The sequence below is a fragment of the Pyxicephalus adspersus genome, chromosome 5 (genome assembly GCF_032062135.1).
Source record: "Pyxicephalus adspersus chromosome 5, UCB_Pads_2.0, whole genome shotgun sequence".
Lineage (NCBI taxonomy): Eukaryota > Metazoa > Chordata > Amphibia > Anura > Pyxicephalidae > Pyxicephalus > Pyxicephalus adspersus.
Window position 1 is genome coordinate 140,632,392 of NC_092862.1, and position 23,142 is coordinate 140,655,533.

At 37.8% G+C, this 23,142-nt stretch overlaps 1 protein-coding gene across 2 annotated transcripts in view; it reads right to left on the minus strand.

The window, feature by feature from the left end:
- The window catches only part of THSD7A (thrombospondin type 1 domain containing 7A), a 269,637-nt gene that overhangs the window by 139,904 nt on the left and 106,591 nt on the right, over positions 1-23,142 (minus strand). The window lies entirely within an intron of this gene.

Genomic DNA, 23,142 nt, shown 5'->3' on the forward strand with positions numbered 1-23,142 from the left:
TAATAAAACAGTTTCATGAGGCTTTCAGCATTGATAACAGAGCTGCTTTCCCCTGCCTGATTCACAAGTCTGATGCAAGTAGAAATAGATTTACAGTGACATTTATTGCAGAAAAGAGAGCTCAGGAAGCTATAAAGTTACTTTTTTTCTAGGAGAGGTGCGCCCATCTGTCCAGCTGTCACTCTGCACATTGTATTGAATGGGGCCCATTGCTCCCAATTCCTGATTAAAAAGGCCCAAGCCATCTGCTGTACTGAGTGGCTGTCGCTGGGTATTATGCATGTGGCCAAACACAGAATACGGCTTATTTATTTATTTTTGGACCCTGTAAAAAATGTCACTGAATTAATTATATGACAAAATAATTGTACTGGCTTAAAGGAAAACGAAAACATATTATTTCTAACTATATTCAAACAGTTTACATTATACTGAGAGTTTTGGAGCTGAATATCCTGCTAATGTATAATAAATAAGAGTACAGTAAGTTGTGCAATATAATAATGTTATTGGTAAGACAGATGGACAGGTCATCATTAGACTTCAGGACTTATCTGAACAGACTTACTCTATGCTGGACATTGAACTGTGTTTCCTTTATCTTTAAAAAAAATACCAATAATAGGAACTCTTTAATTATTTATAATTGAGAGTCAATAGGCCTTCCAAAAATGGCCTTTGTCTTATGATGCACTTAAATTTTAGACAATCTTAGATTGTAGGAATGATAATTTTAAGCTCAAAAATTAATATATATATTATATGGGATTCTGCTATCGATATATATTCAAGTAACTTGTACCCTAATATAAACCTTAGGAAGTAAAAGTCAAAAATAGAAGCAGACAAAACAAGATGTATTTTTGTTTTCTTTAATATTCTTAAAACCATCTTCATCCTAGGGGCCTACCCTGCTGATTTTCTACGCGTTTCACTGGATTTATTTTATATTGGGCCCTGATGCCATGTCAAGGAAATTTATTCAAAGAATGACATAAAAAAGGCTCCTAAAGGTAATATCACACAACCTTTGATTTGTTTAGCAAAAGTTTAACATCCAGATTCACTTTTAAGATAACTGGACCAATGGCATTTTGGAAACTCTAGCAATCTCTCTGCCATTATTCCCTGTCCCCATCCATCTGGAAGATTTAATATTTACCTACTCACTATTTGTGTGTTTTTTGGTCACTCTTGTTACATTTTTTATATAAAATAAAGCAAATATCTAACATGCGGAGTGGGCACTCTCTGTTTGTCTGGGATAAAAATTTAAAGCCAAACTCTAAGCAAGCAGTGAAGCACACCACTAAAATATATAAACCTAGCCAAGAAAAAAGCCAAAGCACATGATATAAGGTTATATATGTGTTAATTCATGTTGTAAGCATGTTTACAGTGTTCGACAAGCTGACGGTTTTTCCTTAGCAGGTATTTATTCATTAGATCAATAGGCATATGTCATTTAATGGCATTTAATGTCCAGGAACAATTTTCAGAATGTGATTTGCATATAACTTTATTTACCAAACTCTGATGACACATCCGGCTTGGTTTGTTGGAGCTTTTCAAGAATGTAGAAAATCATGAGAGAACCTAGGCAATCCAGCAAACCTGCAATAGATCTTGTCCAGGAATAGCAACATTTGCCAAACAATAGCAATGAAGAAGTACATTCTAGGTTTGCTGGATAATGTTCTGCCATGATAGTCTGTCTTCTTCATTCTTGGTGAGCTTTATTAAATCAGACCCAATGTTCCTGTCCTGTTTTTGATGACTTTGGTTACCAGGACCATTCTCTGTTTTACAACTTTTAAGCTACTTTCTAAATATTTTACTTTTATCTTTTAGCCTTGTTGTATTTTCCTATGAACATGTCACAGTCATAAATACATGGACCTAAAGAACAATCGGTTCTTTACAAATAGGTTTGCAAGGTTGGTGCGGCTGTAAGACATCAGAGAACACAACCATCTGTAATGCAGAGAATTCTGCAAAAATCAAATATCAACTAACTGACCAGTGCACCAGACAGAGCTTTGATCACCTGCAAAATATGTCAGGAAGGTGTGAACAATCCCAACCGTGCCATTTCCGGTTCCACTCCATCTTTTCATCACCAGGACCTGTAACCTTTTTTCCCCGTATCCCAAACCCTTCAGATCTTTGCAAATGCTGCCGATGCTCTTTAGGCCTGTGACTTTTTTCTACTTTCCTTTGCAGTAGCCTATGCGGAATGAAATTAAATTGAATGGCACAGACTGACACCGTCATATTTAGCGGTGACTCCTGAACGTAATAGAAGTTTCTGCACAGATCACTATAAAAGCTTTGCACTCCAAGTCACACATCAAACAAGGTACAAAAGCCTTTCTTCTGAGCACCCGGCTGTTTTGTAGGTCTTGAAATACTAAGATGTGGAAAGGGTAAATTCAGCTGGGAGGAATTTAAGAAGCTGATAATTCAAATTGCAAGGCAGATGTATATAAAATGTAAGAGCTTCATCCTCTATGAAGTTCCACTTAGAAGTCTCTTCGGGAATGCAGGAGCTATATTTAGAAGGTAGAAGTATCTGTTCATCTTGACATTGTGCACCTGAAACTAACTTTGATGAGTTGGTAATGCAAGTATATGGCGGGGTTGGGTTTATTGTTAAGGCAGAGTAGCCAACTTGGGCCAAACTGGGGCTAGAAAATACCCCATCATTATAAGCCAATAATTCTTCATGGAACCAAAGTTAGCCACAAATAATTTTATACTGGATTCGTATGGGTCTGTAACTATTTACTATTTTATTAAACCTGAACTCCATCCTTCCTTTCAGTCTTGCACAATTGTACGGGCTTCTCTCCAGTAACGAATTGGCTTACTCTGATTTCACTGCAGATTGCCAGTTTTTTATATTGTGCAGCAAGTCAGACAGGGACCACCTATTTTCCTGGCTGGAGGTCATCCAGTATCATATAGCCATTTCCTCGTCATGTTTGCTCACCCTTGCACAGTAGAATAGTCAGAAAGCCAAATGGTCAATCAACCCAAAGCTCCCATTGTAGCTAGCCATGTGATCGGCCCAGTCATGACTTTGGTTATGTTTAAGCATCGGACTTTATGCTTATGTAGTGTTATACTCTTTGCATAGTGCTCAAAAACATATAAATGATGATGAAGTGCCAGGATTGTACATATGTATTGTGTATGATTGTTTCATTATCCTAAAGTGTATGTATAGATATTTTTGCAGTCTTGGACACAGTATGGATGGGATATCCCACTGCCTCCGGTTTAGATTTTGCTTTCACATTTTTTCTTTCAATTCTTGTCCTAGAAACACAACAATATCTTCAAAGTGAAAGGAGTTCCTATAATAAATGTCATTGGAAAACATATCCATATTGTGAGAATTACCCTGACTCCTTTGCTGGAGACCACTGCAACGTGTTGTACTCCCCGTTACTTTCTGGCTTAGTGTGGTTATACATACAGCTTGTTATACAACTTGTGATTAATGTATGGGCTGCCATTGTTTATAACTTTTTAAAGACTTGCAAAGCTAAACTTGATTTCTAAAAAAAAACATTTTTTGGTATATATGGTTTACCTTGGACTCTTGAACCCTGAACTGTCAATACAGTTATTATTATCAGCCTCTGAATTCAACCAATCACCATCATTCTCCAAGCACCTAACAATCATGTTGACTTATGTTGACTTATGTCACAAGATCACACAATGCAATGTCAGGTACCCGTCATGTGACCAGCTTCTGCCCCAGCTAGGTAAAACCATATTTTTCGTATAAGCATTTCTCCCTTTCTGTTCTTTTTTCAAATATGAAAAGCAAAACCCCTTCCATTGCCTTGATATATTAAAAGAGCTAAGGTGGGTTAAAAGTGCACTTATTCTTTAGGAAAGAAAAGTTTCCATCTCACAGACAGAAGGAATTTCCTATGTCTCAAGAGATTTAACACAAGAATCCAAACCACAGCAGATCTTTTAACTCACTTTAAAAGCAGAATAACGTTGAGCAGAAATCATAAAAAAAAGCCTCAGAAACACAAGTTTATGTATTCTGAAATGCAGCGGTTATGGAGCCGTTACGCGGTGCGCCATCAATAAGCTTCAGTAGAATTGCATTTTCAAGCGGCAAATATCTTTTGTAACAAGGGGTCACACCATTAAACCTGAGAAAAGAGACACAGGGGAGATGCGATAGGGAATGGAAGAGGAGGCAAACTCGATATAAAAAGCTATATATCACCAGAGATGCTGGGTGCAATATTAATTCTGAGACGCTGCATGATTACTAAGTGCCTGCTGAAGTTGTGAACTTTCTTTTAGTAATATACAGTGCTAATAAAGAAAAAAAACATTATTTATTAAGAAATTTTGAAAACATTTTTTTCTGTAGAAACTTTGACTTCTTTTACCTAATTGCTGGCAATAGAAAGCAAGCTTTTCATTTTGACTGGTTAATATTTAATCTGAAGTTAGCCTGATGTCATATGTATAAAGAATACATTTGTTGCTTTCTGGTAATGTCACAGGACTCTAGTGAATGGATAGGCTGCACTTTCAGTAATTTTACTGCAAGTCTGCAGCACGGTGGCTCAGTGGTTAGCACTCTGGCCTTTGCAGCGCTAGGTACCAGGTTTGAATCTCAGCCAGGACACTATCTGCATGGAGTTTGCAGGTTCTCCCCGTGTTTGCATGGCTTTCCTCTGAGTATTCTGGTTTCCTCCCACATTCCAAAAACATAAAGTTAGGTTATTCAGCTTCCCCCCAAAATTGGGCTTAAACTGTATTAATGGCATATGACAATGGTAAAGACATTAGCTTGTGAGCCCCTTTAAGGTACAGCTAGTGACATAACTATAGACTTTGTACAGTGCTGTGTAATATGGTGGTGCTATATGAATACTGTGTAATAGTCTGTAGTGATTGTATATGTTTAATTCTTTGTTATGTCAATTGCCTCTAGTTTATTATTAAGCTTCATTCTCAGTGATGTCATTTGTCTTGGGTAAATGGATAGGCTGCATATTCAGTCATGTCATTGGTCTCTAGTGAATGTAAATGTAAATGTAACTTTCTATAATGTTACAAGTCTTTTTGAGAATTGATAAACTTTCTGTGGTGTCACTAATCTTTTTGTGAATAGATCTCCGTAATCTTGCTTAATGTTACTGGTCTCTAGTAAATGAAAAGGCTGTTTTTACATAGAATGTGGTGAGAATTAACTTTACAATGAATACCCATTTAAGAGCAAGGAAATATAAAAAATTACTTTTTCCAAATTGTTGTTGGAAACAAATGACTACAATGTCATTGATGTAAAATCAACTGTATCCTTCACTGGAGACACGTGAACTCAACAATTTGGAGGGGTGTCCACATACTAAATAGTGTATGTCAAGAATATTTATTATTTTTAGCTAGTATTTATATAACTCCAAAAAACTATGCAGAGCTTTACAAGTCCTTAGTCTTGTCACTAGCTGCTTCCCAAATGGCTCACAATCTAATATTCCTACTATAAATATATGGTTAAGATCAATTTGTAGGGGGAAGCCCATTAACCTAACTGCATGTTTTTGGAATGTGGGAGGAAACCAGAATACCTGGAGGAAACCCACACAAACACGGCGAGAACCTGCAATTGCCATGCAGATAGTGCCCTGGCTGGGATTCAAACATGGGTTAGCACTACAAAGGCCATAGTGCTATCCACTGAGCCACCATGCTGACCTTATCCTTAAGCTATGTGGGAATTTCCATCTTTCCATAATACCTAGGAAGGCTGGCTGTTTTGCCATACTTCCTTAGATCTTACCACCTAATCTTTACTTTACTGTGCCTTTAAGACCTTGCAGATCTTTAAAGGTTCCAAAAGAAAGACAAAATTCCCCCCCCCCAAAAAAAAAAAAAAAACAATAGGCATGTATCTTTTTACTTGCAATTCTTTTCATGAGAATGGCATGAATGGTGATAAATCTGGTGTCTGGGCAGAGCAGCCGGAGGACAAGACAAAAATATCAGCCTCCCCAGCCATCCTGAATGTCTCTTAGATCATTATCGTGTGTCCTGCTGAGAATAGAGATATTTGTTTTAATGCTACGTCAGTCCAGACGATATCATCTCCCTAATGGAAATTTGATGTTGCACTGACTCTATCCGCTGTTCATCTCATCCCCAAATGAAATGCACATGGCTTTGTAGGCCGGTCTGCATCATTTACCGCTGAATCGGACGGAAGGCGTGCTGCGCCTAATTCAATTAACATGGAAAAGTCCTCATTCAGGGATTGCAAAGGATACAAGTAAGACTGTTTTGTAGCATCAGTGTAATTCTGCAGATCTCTAGAGTGTATGTGATTCTTTATCATTTAGTTATTGTCACCTTAATGGATAATCACTGTGCAAATAAACTCAAGTTGTACAGGAGCAACTAAACAATGATGTTAATATGATAGGACGTAATTAAGCTGAAATAAATATATATCACCAAGAAGCTTCTAAGGTAGTTAGAAACAAACAATAAAACACATAAAAAGCTTCTTTAAGTGCCTTATTCCTCCATGCACATACATAGAACAGCTATAAATACAGCGCCTACATAGTCACATATACATTTCCCTAAACACCTTGCCACTTGCACTTGTATATACCACAATTTTTATCCTAATTCATAAGTTTAATGGTATAATCAGTTTGCATTGTAACCTTGCATTCTTTGCATCTTGCGTAAAGTTTCAACCCAGGGTATCGTGATTTTTAGTCAACCAAGCAAGATGAGAAGTTGACTTTCTCCTAAACCAGCTTTAAAGAGTTTCTGTTGAAGAGTTTTGTTTACTTCATGTGGGTTTTGCATTCCTATACAAGTCTGTGTAGCTCAGAAAGTGATCAACTACAGGTCAAACACACCTCCAAAGGAATCCTAAATGATCTCAGAAGGCTTTCCAACTTGCGTCAAACTGATGTCAGGGACTCAAGCCTAAACTCCATAGCTAGTTTCTGGACCAACATTTTTATGCTAGGTTTTTTTCAAAAAAAGAAGGAGGTCAACGACAGGCTAAATGCACACATCAATAAATCGTGAATGTCTCAAACTAATGATAAACCAATGCTATCAACATAAGCCAAGGCCATTGACAAAGGCCATTAGTCCAGTTCCAGTTCATGGATTACAAACATGGAACTCTTTTTTCCATAAATCAAAAGAATAACTTGATTTCTCTTATGACCCAAAACATAGAGAAGGACCACCTTGTCTGGTGCCCACCATGGACACTGGTCTTTTATGGTTTGTGTATAAGAGAGTTGTTGTTTGCATTGGCTTACATTTATTATGTGAGCTTCAAAAGTATGTCAAAGAGAGGAAAACAATGTCCATGTACACAACACTGGCCCACCAGCTCCACTTAATTGTATACTCTCTAAATAATAACCTAGTTAGATTTGAAAACAAACTAATATTGATATTTTCTGATCTCCAGAGTGGGTCCTTATTAGGCTAGGTACACACGTGCAATAATTGTCATTGGAAAACAGATCAACAGATCATGGATTATTCACGATTATTTTGAACGATCGTTCAAATAGAATCCACCAATAATGTACACACACTAGATAAAATCACTTGAACGAATTAGAAAGTGACGTTTACTGGAGAAAGTGTACTGCAGAACAATCCACGATCACTACACGACCGTACACACAATACATAGTAAACAATCCTTTCCAAACAGATCCGCCAGGATGACTGTTCATTTCCAGAGACATTCCTCATTCATCGGCGTTGTTGGTCTGTCATTATGCACTTTTTTTGTTATCGATTATCAACCAATTGGTCGTTAATCATTCGTTTCCAATGATAATTATTGCACATGTGTACATAGCCTTAGTGTGCGTACATTGATGCCTGGTGGGCACATTCCATTTACTGTCCATGAGTGGGGCTGTCACACCTCCTGAGGACTTTGGGGATGATGCCACTGCATGGAAGCAACACGACCGGGCAGCAGAAACTCTTTACTCATTAAATAGGCAGCATGAGATGGTTGAAAAAACAAAAATATTGTGAACAAAGGTTCACATTCACACAGACATAGGTTTTTCCTTTTTCCTAATAAAGATTGGTTGCATTTTATTGTTCATTGACCCCTAGACTTTGTGGTTTATCAAACAATACTTTATTAACAAAGTAATGAGAGGTCCATTGTCACTGTATCAGTCTATAAAAAGTCTCTTGATTTTAATTGTAGGCTGGAACAACATTAAACTATTCCATTTGCAGTTTTCATGGGTTTACACTGTACACTGCCATGGCAGAAACTGAAATTCAGCACAGACTCTTTAGTGGCTGTTCCATGGAATGACGCTTCAATCAAAGTTTTGCTCTTGCAGCCTAATGGCTTCACTGGGATCATCAGCTCTGCATAAATCTCGCTCTCACCATTTAATTGACATTAATAGGCAGATGTACTAAGATATCCTTGCCAAGAGGGGAAAAAAGCAGAACAGCTAACATTACTTTGTAGAACAGGAAACAAAGGATCCGACTCCTATTGGAATATCCTTATTGGCATCTAAATGAACCATTGTACAAGCTTTGCTATAGATTTAATGGACCGCATAATAGGCAGTGTGTACTTTCCTCTACAGTTGTGAGTAAATGCTTATAGAAAAAAGTGCAGAGACATACTGATGATATTTTATTCATCTGATTTTGATTTAAAGGATGACATGCTCAAATCTGAAGAATTGCATATTATAATAGGGCTTTATGAATTAAAATGAATTAATAAAAATGTATTATGTCAAGGAAGCCAATGGGAACAATTACCATATATAATACTATTCTAGCACCAAATGCATTGAAATACCTTATTTAACAACATATTTTTCCAGAAGAGTCAGTCTTACTATCTGCTCTCTGTTACATTTTGCTTTGCTATTCACACTGCAGGCCAACCCATTTGTTAAAACCAAGCCATAGTATGTAGCTTGTGAAAGCCAAAAAAGCTCCATGTATGGAGGAGAGCCAATCATGTCTCCCAGCATGTCCCTATTATATCTCATTTCCTGTTAAATTACAGGCTGGGTATGGTTTAGTAACCAAATGGACTTGATTTAGTGCACCATAGATAAGTGAAGTCACCAATTTGTTTTAAGGATACTCGAATACCATGGTGTTGTAGCACATGCAAACTGGTTACTTTATTTCCTCCCAATATGATAGTGTCCAAGCAAACACGAGAGGTCACATGCTCTTCTACAATCAAGACTTATAATTAAAGCTCCAACAGGTAGGAAAAAAGAATGGTTCAGAACTGAAATCTTACTGGAGCCAAGAGGCTCTGTAACACTGTCTTGAATGGGCAAAGTGAAATTGAAGTTTTAAATCCTTTAATGAACCATAAAAAGTCCAATATGCTTTGCTCGTACCTATTTCATAGAGAGGTAATAATACTCAATAATTATATTTTTATAATTTGTACCAGAAAAATAAATAATTAAAGGAAAAAAAACTGTATGCAGAAGGCATACATCAATCACCCTTTAATAGCTTTACACTCTGTGATGGATCATATTATCACACTCCCTATTGCGTGAAAAAAGGGAGCTGGTCCATCAATTCCTTTAGACCACATGGGGCCTTCGGAGCTCCAGGCTACACTTCTAATTAAGGGATTTTACTTTAAAGTCAAAACACAACATAAACTCATTGTTGCATGGGGGGGGGGGGGGATTACCCATTACAAGTAATATGTTGTTAAATTTTTAATAATAATCTAATAAATATTTATCTAATAATATCTATAAATATTTGGTAATGACAACTCACTTCTCTACTAAGATGGACATCATGTGGGTCAGCAGGGTATTTTTTGGATGCAATTGAGCTAGACTATGTCTCCAAATGAGGAATATGTTCATCTAAATGTGCTTGACTCTGGAAGTACCATTTTTCCCTTTGACAGTAACCTAGCACCCCTTATCACACTATGCTTTAGGACATCTTTGGGCATACATGAATTTGGTCACCAATTTGGTTTTTGGATATTTGTACCTGCAAATGTTATCCTACTACCAAAAATACCCTGAAGAAGCCATTGTATCCATGAAACGCGTTGGGATTATTACACGTTTACTACTACTAGTATTTTATTCTATATAATGTGTAATGTCTGAGGCCTTTTGTTTGGGCCTTATGTTTTTATCAATGTACATGGAATGTTTATTATTGTTATTGTACACTAAATCAAAATATTGTTTTTTACCTGATTTACTTGCCATTAATTCCCTGCTAAGGTACACCAGTACTCTGTTCTGTTCTATGTTGTTTATTGGGGATATGGCTTTGTTTCTAAGATGGACATCAACAAATTTGGAGACATTTTATATGTGATTAGAAATACATTTTGTTGGGAGCCTTAGTATAAGAGGTGACAATGGTTGTTGGCATTGTCACAGAGTATGTTTGTCTTTCTCCCGCTAGGCACCACCTAAGCAAGTAGAAGAAGCAGTTTGGAAGCCATCCACTTTTTTTTTTCCTTTTATATAAGTCAAAACTCTCATCTGTTCTCTATAGATTTCCAACGTAAGGTTTATGCTAAAGCTTGATAGTTAATAAAATGTGGTGAGGAGAGACTGCTCTAAAGGTGAATAGATGATAATATCACTGAAGTGTTTCACCTTTCTAATAGGGGTTGCATTAGATTAAAAATAATTATTGTCTTTAAAGTGGTGTATTTACTATAAATAAAAGGACTATTTGGGGCTTGAGACTAGGTTTACTGGGTATTATGGCTATACTATAGCCACCAAATATATTCATTTTAAGGTAGGATGCAATGCCCTCCACTTCTGTATTTACATCTTGCTTAATAAATCAATTGTTTTGTCAACCTACACCATGACTCCACATGAGGTATCTCCATACCTCCACCATGACTCCACAGAAGGTACCTCAATACCTCCACCATGACTCCATATGAGGTACCTCCACTATGACTCCACAGAAGGTACCTCAATACCTCCACCATGACTCTACATGGGGTACCTCAATACCTCCACCAACACTCCACATGGGGTACCTCAATAGCTCCACCATGACTCCTCAGAAGGTACCTCAATACCTCCACCATGACTCCACATGGGGTACCTCAATACCTCCACCAACACTCCACATGGGCTACCTCAATACCTTCACCATTATTCCACATGGGGTACCTCAATACCTCCACCTTAACTCCATATGAGGTACCTCTCTTCCTCCACCATGACTCCACAGAAGGTACCTCAATACCTCCACCATGACTCCACAGAAGGTACCTCAATACCTCCACCATGACTCCACACAGGGCACCTAAATTCCTTCACCATGAGTACACATGGGGTACCTCAATACCTCCACCATGACTCCCTCAATACCTCCACCATGACTCCACATGGGGCACCTCAATTCCTTCACCATGAGTCCACATGGGGTACCTCAATACCTCCACCATGACTCCACACAGGGCACCTAAATTCCTTCACCATGAGTCCACATTGTGTATGTCAATACCTCCACCATGACTACCTGAAGAAAAACAAACTAAACATGTATTAAAAACTGTTCTTATTGTTACCTTTTTAACATTTCGTTTTTCAACCAAGAAGGTGTCATCAGAAATTAGGTCTATATTAGATAACACATTCTCATCCAAATGAAATATCTACCTGAGAACCCCTCATTAAAGAAATATGTTCTGTTTTCCAACATTAATATTTGAAAACTCTGTGGCCTTAAAAAGCTCTGAAAGCCAAACGATACAGACAAAGTATATTTCCTTCCATCCGCGTACCATCAAAGTAATGAACATTTACAGTAACTGAATGATCTGCAGTAATTACATCTGCACATTGTGTTCTGCTGCAAACATTCTAGAGGCTGGACCGGCTCTATGTTTGTCTGGCCACATCTACTTTCCAACTGGACAGACAGCAAGGAGACAAGGGAGGATAAGTAATACCATCAGTCATTGGTCATGGAAGATATGTGGAGGAAATATTGCAGAAAATAATGACTATTATGCTGCTACTGTAAAGCTCCTGGCAAACAGTTGGTAGAATTATGTGCATTGTTTTATTTACAAAATTATACATAATTATGTTCAGGAAGCCGCATTTACACTAAGATAAAAAGGTAAGTAGGACATTTTCATAAAAAGATCAGTTAAAATTGATAATATATCCCTCTTTAAAACCATAAAAAGAAAAGGCGGTAATCAAGCTTAAACAGAATATGCAAACCCTGTATCTACGGTGTGTTTGATGCCATTTTTCACTGTATACAGTTTCCTTATGCAATTATTTTGGGGATTTTTTGCAAAGTTTCTCAGTAACAGCACTTCCTGTAGAAAGCTGACAACCTTAAACCATTGTCTTACAATTGTCTGCAGAGTTGTTGACAATTGGTTTTCCAACCTTATAGACCATATAGGCAGCCCAACAACTAACTGAAGGAGTGCAAAGAACAGGCTAATAATACTACTGCTAAGGGCAATGAAGAGATTTAGCATTGACAGCCTGCTATAGGAACTACTTATACTAGTCTGTAAGTTTTACAGATCTGCAAAAAATGATTTGCTGAAGAAAGCTGCAAACAATTAGATTTGATGCCAAACATAGCAAAAAAATAGATTTTGGCTTTAGGTGAGCTTGAACAACCAATTACCCAACTGTCTAGCTGCCATATTCTATAGATAAAATGTCAAAAAATAATCTAAAAGCTAAGTATTTTTTGTCTTGAATAAGGTGGGTATAGCTGGGGTGAATCAACTTCTCCATTAGAAGCTAAAGGTAATTCTGCTTACCTTTTGCCTTCCCTGCCCCCCTCCTATTTACATGCTGGAAAAAATATTAAATTAACCTTTTGATTTCATTACTTACCCTATTTCACACCCAGTAACACCACCACAAGGTGTTCCTGTATGCAATGCAGGCAGATCATAGTTGATGGAAGGGGCCAGGCAGGGTTCTCCATTAAAAGGGAATGGGAGCCATTGGGAACCATTTTATGCACACATTTGCATGCAATTGCAGTTCTATGGCATCACGTTTTTTGAAAGCGACATGTCATTTTTGGCCGTGCGATTCCTTTCCTTCTCTAGAGCAAGAACCAAAAAGCCATTGCTAATTCAAGGGCAATGAATGCAAATGCATTGAGTCGAGGTGTGGTTTTCAGCTCCTGGGCACATAGAGACAGGTTTTTATGTGCCGGAGAACTGCAAACAGTGTGGTTTTCTATTACAAGTGTGAAAGGGACCAAAAAAATTGGAAATTGGAGGAGCCTGTACACAAAGGTACATAATGGAAGCTAAATCTAGAATTCATTTTTTTAATACAGTGCTTTGGATGTTGATAAGCAATTGCCATAATGTAACAAAAATAGAATTACCAGAACAACACATTAACAACAATGTGAAAAAAGCACGCTATATCTGATCCATTTAATGGATAGCTCTCTTGTAAAATATGCATAATTTAGACTGAATTTCAGTTAGTTCCATTGTGATGTGGTCAGAAAATTGCTTGTAAATTAACAATAGTTGAATAAAAGGAAGTCTCTATCTAAAATCATTAGCAAAGCCTTCTACTCCAACAGTGCCAAGGGCCACAAATTATATTTCCTCTGTGGTTAGACTGGGAATATTTGTGTGTCTCTAGACTTTCCACAACTGCAGTGTACATCTCTTGCTTTAACTTTCCAGGGTGGTAAGCTAACTGGCCATGGTTGGACTTACCCAATTTATCTTGCTTTGTATGAGATAGAACAGAGCCAACATTGTCCACAGAGTGCTCATTTGTGGACACCAACATGCTTGTTCACCTGAAATCATTACCATGTTGGAAGAATCTTTAGCAGCTGCATTATGCATGGAGGGTCAGCCATCACAAGGCTTTTTTGTGCTGAGGATGAAAGTGCTTTGGGACCCGAGTACTCCTAAAACAGTGTCTTTTGGCCAAAAATAAGGAGACTTTGCAGCAAGAAAGGAGTTAGGTTTTTTCGGATAGTGTTAGGTTTATGTTCTTCCTTTTAGACATAGCTTAAATCCGAACTCCAGGCATGTGAAATAAACATATACATATGTATGAAGTTCTATATTCATAACCATTAATATAATATTTCATATGAATCCTAAATACAATCAGTGTAACAGGTTTTCGTAAAAGCCCAGCTAACCCCGAGCACATATTTTCTTTTCAAGGTAACTTCAAGGTTTGGTAGCGCGTGTTCCTCACTGCCTTCAGTCCCATATCAAAGCACTTGTGCCTGGAGATTGGCCACAGGTCTCAGCGACATAGTTTTGACTAGAGTGGCTTGTAGCTTGCTCCAGGCTTTTTCACTTTCTTGCAGTCAGGCATTCATTTAACCTGTTGTTTACTCTTCCTGGACAAAGTCAAGATAAGGAAGAGGGTTAGGCTTGGGAGTCCTCTCAGTCCCATGGCTTGGTCCAGAGTGTTCACATTAGGTGAGTCGCTTGCTCCTACATGCTTAAAAGTAAAAGGAATGACCTTGGGTTCCTATTTCTGGACAGAGGGGTAGGGGAGCAATAAAAAGATGTGTGTGTGTGCTGATCAAAGAAATAGAAGCAAACCTGTTGCTTGTACCTGAAAAACAGGTTTGATTTTAAGGTAGCAGAAAGTATCACCATAATATTCTTGGCACATAGCAAGTCTATACAATGTGGACAGATGATGGAAGGCAGGAGGGGCTGGCAGGGGTTGTTCATAACTTCCTGAAAACAGTAAGCAACGGTAATGAAGGGGATTCTGTAAGACTTTCTGAAGTTTGAAGGCACATTGCAAGAAGTTCATAGTGTGCAATGGACTCAGAAATCAGAATAGGCGATTTTGGTACAGTGGAGGAGCCTGTACAACTGTGCAAAATGGAAGGTAAGGCTGGAGATGGTCTTAACATATTTAGGCTACATTTGGAAAAGTAAAATAATATATAAAGAGAACGCTGATATCAATTTACTTCCTATTTTCCACCCGCAGTAAAGCTGATATCATGATATCATTTTAACAGAGGAGATGTTTCCATCAATTCTGCAGTTCATGAACCTTATACCACAGAGAGCCCGCTGTCCACAGCCATAAGTTAGGAATATAGCCTCACCAATCATAGTGGGCCCCCCGTGTCACACCATGGCCCAGGATGTAATAAAAGCAAGTCAAAGGTTGGCCATAGAAAACTCAAGAAGCAATATCTGTAAATTATGGCCCCAAAGCCATTAAGATGCTGACTGCAGAAGCTCCATTTCACTTAGGTGGACAAAGGGGAGAAAGGGCAGCGGGAGCAGGAAAAGCCGGCCACGTAGACAATGGTTGTAACATTTCATTTGCTTCTAATAATTTAATATTGCTGGCAAATTAGCTCGCCCTTTACAGAGAACCAGTCCTTGCCCCAAAGGAGATTTGATCAAATCTAGTCCCACTGTACAGGGAAATTTCAGTTTTCAAAGTCCATTTTTCAGCATGCTTTTGGCTTCCAGAGCCTGGATATAGATAGACACCCCTGTAAACCACAAAATCATTTTAACACAGCCAAGAATGTCACAATTACCAGGATTTATTTGATCTCTAGGTTGGTATCCAGTGTAGAAAGAAGATGGTGATCCTGGATAATACCAGGCACAAGATGGTTCCATCTTTCCATCTGGGACACATAACTTGGCATGTATTCACCTTACATATCCAAATATAGACTGAGATTTGTTTATTCTAAAATGATGCATTGCTTGGTATGCACATCTGTACAGTATATATGCAAATTGAGATTTTAGCTCCTACACCTCCCTTCCTAATTAAGAATAGAGTTAACCATTTTTACCATTTCACTATTTTTTACCATTTGGATTAGACTTGAATAGGTTTATATTTGAGTGTCTGATGACAGGGATTCCATAGCACAAATTCTAAGCCTGAGATATCAGAATATATCAGCAATGCCAGCAATAGGCTAAGCATCTCAGTACTAACATATGACACAAGAAACATGACATGTACAAAAGGGCATGACTATTTTTGTATGCCAAGGTCAACATGATGTCCAACTTCCTCATGCACTGCTACAATGAACAGGGGTATTGCAACCTTATCCTTACCATGAAAACTTCGCTATTATGGAAGCCACAGTCCAGTCCTCTGTGGAGCTGTGGATTTCTGTTCTGAATAAACCCGAGTTGCGGTAACCTTTTTCTATTTCAGTCATAATGTGCAACCAATATTTAAATAAATAAAATTTCAAGTATAAATTAAATATATATTAACACATCTGTTCTGACTGCCAAACTGGCCATCTCACTTCTTTCTACTGCAATTAGGTAGTATGTCATAGTCACCAGCTTGCCATTACCTTGATATGTAAGGATGATACGTAAGGATTTCTCTTACTGGAAGCACGGTTATACTTTGGATTGACCACACTGTGCATGGGATTGGAGCCCTGATTGTCCAATAGTGCTACCCCTTTCTGTCTTAGCCTGATCAATGTGATATAGAACTTACAGTTGCCTGGATCCCAAAAAAGTTAGATCTATGTAAAAATATGTATAGTGAATATGTGAATATGGGGAAGTATGCAGAAATAGAGTGAGGAAGAGTTAAAAGTCCTGTAAGTTTAAAGCCAAGCTATACATACACTTTAGCGATAATGAAAACCTAACTGGATTAAATGGCATTTTCATATCTGGTTTGAGTAGCTTTAATGATCTGAATAGAAGCTGACCTTGTGTAATACAAAGGCCGCTCTCCAGGGATGGCAGAGCTTTGTGCTGACCCCAAAACTTACAGAAGAACAAAGAGCACCTCCCATTGTAAGACATACACAGGGCCCGAGTGGGTCGTGTCATCCCCAAGGGCCCTGATAAGACATTGACAAATGACTGTACAGCCCAGATGCCTTGCATCTTATTAACCAACAATACATTTTTATAGCAGGCCGAGTGCGTGCACGCCAACGTCCTAACAATAAAAAACATACATGAAAGCAAAACTGTGTTGTCAGCCTTTGACACTTGGACATGAACTAAATCCCAAGACAAGCCGGCCAACGTATTAACTTTTCCTTTACCACGCCAGGGATGAATCCTGTTTGCTTTTTATATTTGCTCAATGGACATCTATTTTTTAAAGGTCAAAATGCTGTTTTCAGTCTTTTTTATGTGTGGAATGTTAATTAACTTATGGAGCAAACATATTTCAAAATCATTTGAAGAAGCAATAAATGAATATTGTACAAAGTGTACAATGTGAAGGACGCATTGCAAAAACAAAACTAAACAAGGACATTATAAACTGAATATATCAGAGCAATAAAAATCCAGAATATGTGCATAATAATGATATATTTCAAGTGGAATTTTTATCTTTATACAAGTAGAGTTATCATTCCATAATGAACTTTATATGACCTGAATTAGTACTGACTGAATGAAAGATGGGGAGAGCAACCAATAATTTAATGATGGATAATGAATATGCAATTACACAATTGGGTCTGTTTATAAAGCAGTGAATCTGGCATTCACCAATTTGATGCCCTTTCTGCAATAAGCATTCTTACCTGTCGGATTGCTCCATGGAGCTGAAAATGTTGAGATGCGCTCACCATACTGGCATAGCTACCACCAGTATACCAGGCACGTCTTGGCTTCTCCTACGCGTGCTGCACCACTGAATAAACTCACACTCGCCTGTGCTGGAATTGCGTCATTCTGGCTTGGCCAATCAAGATGGCCAAAGATTTCAAGAAAGAGAAGGAAGAAGATGGCAGTGCTTTGCAACAGAATGGAATGGATTTTCTATATATGCAGTGTTAACTTTCCATAATAAATTGTATCTGACCTGAATTAGTAATGAATGAATGGAAGACGGAGATAGCAACTGATCATTTAATGTTTCATTAAATTTAATGAAGACAGATTATTTATAAAGCAGCGAATCTAACATTCACTAAACATTTTCTGGTGGACTTTCACATTTGAACTTATTTTTGTAGACTACTTTTATAAATTTTGAAGAATTTTAGCCCCTTGATTCTTACAAAATTGGTTTACTCCAATAACTACAATGAAGGGAAGCTGGGGTGATTTTTTTTTTTTGAAGTTAGAACGGCTACTTTAATTTACCTTTCACATTTATTGAAAGATTTTAAAACCCAATATACATAATTAAGCATCTTTTAACAGCAATCAGGTTGATAAGTAAAAACAAGCAGTGTGTAAAAGCAAAATGGTGGACAGACGGACAGAAAGAAAACTGGCAACATAATGCCTTGGCTGTACTGAAAATGAAAAACATGTTTTAAGCCCTATCCAGCTGTTTTCCTGAAGTACAAAGCACCCCATCTCCATCACATAGGAGAGAGGTACTCTATATTCCAAAGGAAGAATTTGGAAGATGAGACTCCTAGAAATTACAGACTGGTGGCACAGTATTATACTGAATTTCGGGCGTAGTCGGTAGACATTTTTTCGCACTTATTAATCCAATACAGTAAAACTCTTTAAATAGTAAAATCAAATAAAAGAAGTGTATTGTTAGAGTTTACATACACCAATAGGCAGGCCAGGGCATAAAGCAAAGCAATTATGTTGTCGATCTTTATAAATAACCCCTGGAGTTCGCATTCTACAACTGAGTTCTTCAAAATCCAATAACCATTTGCATTTCTAAGTAGCGGTTTGCTATTCTGTGAAATTCACAAATGATCTGTGCAATCATTATTAAATTCATAAATGTTCACTGAAAGAATTGGCAAAGCTCCAACTCATAAAAGGCATATTTGCTAGATGTAGACAATAGTTTGTCATTAAGCAGGTACAAAAGCTCTGAAAAGCTCTGCTGGGTAATCATTGGATTTTCTAAGCAACAGTGAACTCATCTTACACTGAAATAACTACAACCACAACACTCATTATGATATGAAAAGCCTTAGAACTATAATAGAGAATACTTGTTGTATGGAAATATTCAATACCTGTCTCTTTTCTAGAGAGGCTTCGGGTGTTAGATCTCTCCACCAGGGACAATTTAACTTCTAAAAAGTTTAATTGAACTTCAAAAAAAAATTGCAAACTGGCATCACCATCCTAATCCTGCCTGAGACACTTCCTCAAGTGTCCTTCCTCAAGAAAGGAACAAACAGGTTGTTCACACACTAAGGGCCTTCAAACAACAGCTAAAGAAGATATAAGAAGCAGCCTTTGGTACATTTCTTAGTTTTGTGTTGTACATGCCTTGTTGTATCACATGTTGTTTTCTTTTTTGGGGGGCGAGGGGCTTTAAAGTTGAGATATCATCACCAGAGTCAAATAAACTTCTGCAAAGTTTAACTGATCTTTTCCAAAACTTTTCCAAATTTGAATTTCTGTTAGTCAATGAAATCTGAATTAGGCTCCAACCAAGTTTTAAAAAACTGTGCACCAGAAATGATGCCAAAACAGCTAGGTCTGCCTCCAAAACCAGACACTTCCTTTGAAAATTCTATCAAGGTTATCAAGAAGGGAAAAATTAGGTTGTTCCCTCACTTATGGTCTTCACACACTAGCTGAAGCACATATAAGAAGCAGCCTTTGGTCCGTTTCTCCCTTTCGGAAATCAGATCCTTCAAATGTAATACTGACATTTTAATTCATCTTGGGACCACTGATTTCTTGAATTTAGGTCTAAATCTAATATAATTCAAATATTGGGATCAATGTAACTTGAATTTCCAGTACTATTTAACTGCAAATTATTAGTGTCACATGCTCCCTACAGACTATAAAGAAGTAAAAATCAACAATTTATTTACATTGACACTTTTAATAAAGGTGACACCTTTGCACAATGGAAATCTTTTTATTGCATTTGATATTTGTATGCAAGAGACCCTACTACAGGTGGCATCTATAGAGCTATTATCCCCTTAAAATTAAGATTCTCTTCAGATTAGTGTCCAAAGCTCCACCAACATTTCTTCCTCTGAAACCTTTATTATGGTGACACTTTCATTATAACCTTGGGTGCCAAATATGGAAATTGGTAGTTATAAAAAGCTATCTATCGATTCATATCTCAAAATCCCACCAAAATTTGTAATAATGGGTAAACCAACCAAATCAGATTTTCCATATGATACAACTACCATATTACTGAGACCTGAAAATAGAGCATAGCAAATCACAGAGTAAACATAAAACACAGGCCAGCCTTGATGAAAGGTAAAGAAATTGATATCTATGTGTTGGCAAAGGTCAATCTGATTTGGGATGTGTGAATAGCACAGAGGGCTGTAGACAATGGGACTTCTTGATGGAAAGGAGAATGATGAGGCTTAAGGAGAGAAGTGCTGACGGTGGCTGATAAATGTGAGGATGCAGAATGATTTGGCTTTAGAGCTTTTCACTGGATGTGTCTCACAACTGTCACTATTCACTACAGATGCATGTGTCACAGCTGTCTCTATTCCCTGTACAGTTTACATCACAATGGCTGCTGTTCCTCGTATTGCCTACATTACAATGCTCAATGTTAGCTACTGTATACTGCTTACACTATATGGCCAAAGAACATCTCAAGGACATGGTATTCCATTAGTCATTAATAATAAGGAATTGTCTCCCACTTTGGATCTTTACCGCCTCCACTCTACTGGGAAGGCTTTTGCGAAATTTTGTCGCGTTTGAATTTTGTGCCAATTTAGCCAAAAAAATGTTTGTAGTGTATTGATGTTTGATAAGAAGACCTGAATCATACTCAATTCATCAGCGGGGGTATACGACTACATGGCACAAAGGAAGTAGCTTGGATGTTGGAAGTTGGGTATAGGTATCATACAACAGTAAAGACCAGTGGTACAGGAAATCAAACCAAAAAGTCTGAATGAGATGGTATTGTAGTTTAGTTGAGTATTGTAGCAAAAGCTCCATTTTTAACCTCAGTTACTTTTTATGCAACAGATTAAAATCCTTTCCAAGCTGACCAAGCTTAATCAGGGAGCATGGTGAGGCTCCCAGGTCCTATGATTCTAATAATGTATCCAGTTGCTGGTTCTGCCCAAAAGGCACACCCAACTTCCTATAAAGCCTTCAATAGAAGAAATAAAAATGGCCGCACTCCAAAGAAAAAATCTAAATCCAATTCTCTTTTTTGCTTTTGCTGCTGTAGAAAGTATCACATAGAGGTGGTCATGATATCCATACATCACATCTGCAGGTACTGTCTGGTCCCTCTGATGCATTTTGCCCCTTCTTGGGACTTAATCAAAGGTTTCCAATTAAGATCTGATTAAGCTCCAGAAGGAGGTCAGAGAGACCAGGCACCACTTGTATATGGTACTTTGTACAACAGCCAATACAATAAAGTTGATTTGATTTGGATTTTATGTTGGAGTGTGGCCTACGGTATTTCGTTTTCTATTGTTGGGATCTAGCTTGGCTCCTATCTATGTACATATGTTCCAAAACCCTTCTCCTGCATTGTCACATTGTCAAATGCATCCCTTAAAGACACTGCACAATGCATGGACTACCATTGACACCATCTAGGCTAATATATAAAAAAAATAATAATCTTAGATGTTTATAATACACAGTGGTTTTGTAAAGTTAGGTCTCCTTTCAGATGTGTGGTCTAAATCTGCATGGAAAGCCACTCATGGATGCCCTTATATACACCTGGGAGCAGTTTTTAGACTCAACCTCAGCATTTAATCAATATTTTGTCATGAAGTTCGGTTTGGTTACAGTGAGGTTGATTGCACTGCAAGAGATTATGGACCATCTCCGGTCCAATAGCAACAAATGCAAGTCAACTTCATTCAATCACAACTCGTTGTGGTTGGAGCATGTCCCCGTCAATGGAAGTATCTGGCCATGCAAGGGTCACCAGAGACTACATGTCACACCTAGGAACCATGCTGCAAACCACCCCAATGTGATCACAATCGCATGCAAACACATGCACAAAATTGTACCCAGCTGGTTTCATATTGTTTCATGGGAGTGTTTGGGAGCACAGTTGAGCATGTGGCAACCACTTGAGAAAGTAACCTAAATGACATCCAGTTAATCATGACTTCTATTTTAAGTTTAAACCAAGAATGTATCCTGTTGTTGGGAAATGTTTATATGTGTATTACATATAACTAATATGTATGTTTTTTTTCAGTACGGATGAGTGCATTGAGAGATGGTAACCAATGGCTATCCTTCTGCTACAAACGTTGCTGCCATTGACTGATATCTTGTAAATAGAATTTATATATAAACTGGAAAGCGTGTCTTTTTCCTCCGCAGCATTTATTACATTGTACCCAGCCATTACCTAAGTGTACATTAATCAGTTTGGAAAGTGTGTGAATTTCCCAGTTACTGAGGCGATATAATTCAGATATCCATTTCATAATCAACCTTCACATCCACTGGAACTACAAGCATCGCAAGCCCTCGAGGTGGTGTTAAGACAAATCAAAGACTGAGCTGCCTCCATTATGATGATAAGCTGTGCTATCAGCATGATGGGAGACTAACCCAATTTACAGCGGCTTAATACGTCTCTGTCATACATCCTCTGTACGCTGAGCTCCCGAGGAGATCAGCACGGATTTGTATCCTTCAACATCCCATCTGGTGCTCACAGAGTTAAAACATTCCATTAAGATTTGGAAAATCCTAAAAACTCTTTTTATACAATTAACTATTGTCCCAGTTGTATGTTCCCTAGAGGTTGGCAAGGACCACCGAAGATGCCCAAAGCTGCAGAGTTTGCCTCTGTTTAGGCAATTAGTAACCACCGGTATCTACCATAGTGATAACAACAGTCAATGGAACTCACACACTGTTATCTAACATAACCTTTCACTGGTAAAGTGCATGTAAGCTCTAATAATTACCTTCTATATCGTGCGCCCTGCTAAATATGCTATTGAAATTTTTCTTGCCATAAATTAAAAAAAAAACAAAAAACAGTGATCTGATAACATATTATCTGAAGAAGTCCTATCAACACTGCCCTGGTTACTTTTCATGAAGATAACAAGAAGGGACCTGAAGTCCTAATATATGTAGTAGGGTGGCAACGCTGCTTCTCCATGGATATGGTACAG